Below are 332 nucleotides of genomic sequence, written 5' to 3'. Positions count from 1 at the left end.
ATTTCACTGCATCAAGCGAAGTGAAATCGACGTCACAGCGCTGCCTTTCAGGCCCGGTACCCCTCGAAGGGGGTCGGTCAACGTCGTGGACGGCGGTCTTCGCTCGAAAAGGCCGTCCTCACACGCACATCGCGATGTTTATCGCACAATCGTGTGTCCTGAAAGACGCCTGCAGCGCCCAACCCCGCCCGGTGTGCAGCCGCCGTAGCCGCACGACCGCGCCCGCGGCCGCCCCGCCCGGGACGAGAAAACTGGGGCGTGCGCTGCCGTGCGCGCGTCGGGCTCGCCGCCCAGGCCGCGTCGCTGCTCCGCAGCGCGCACAACATTGGTGA

Source organism: Monoraphidium neglectum (genome assembly GCF_000611645.1).
Source record: "Monoraphidium neglectum strain SAG 48.87 unplaced genomic scaffold scaffold00927, whole genome shotgun sequence".
NCBI classification, from domain to species: Eukaryota; Viridiplantae; Chlorophyta; class Chlorophyceae; order Sphaeropleales; family Selenastraceae; genus Monoraphidium; species Monoraphidium neglectum.
The sequence above is the reverse complement of the archived record's forward strand: the minus strand, read 5'-3'. Positions refer to the sequence as shown.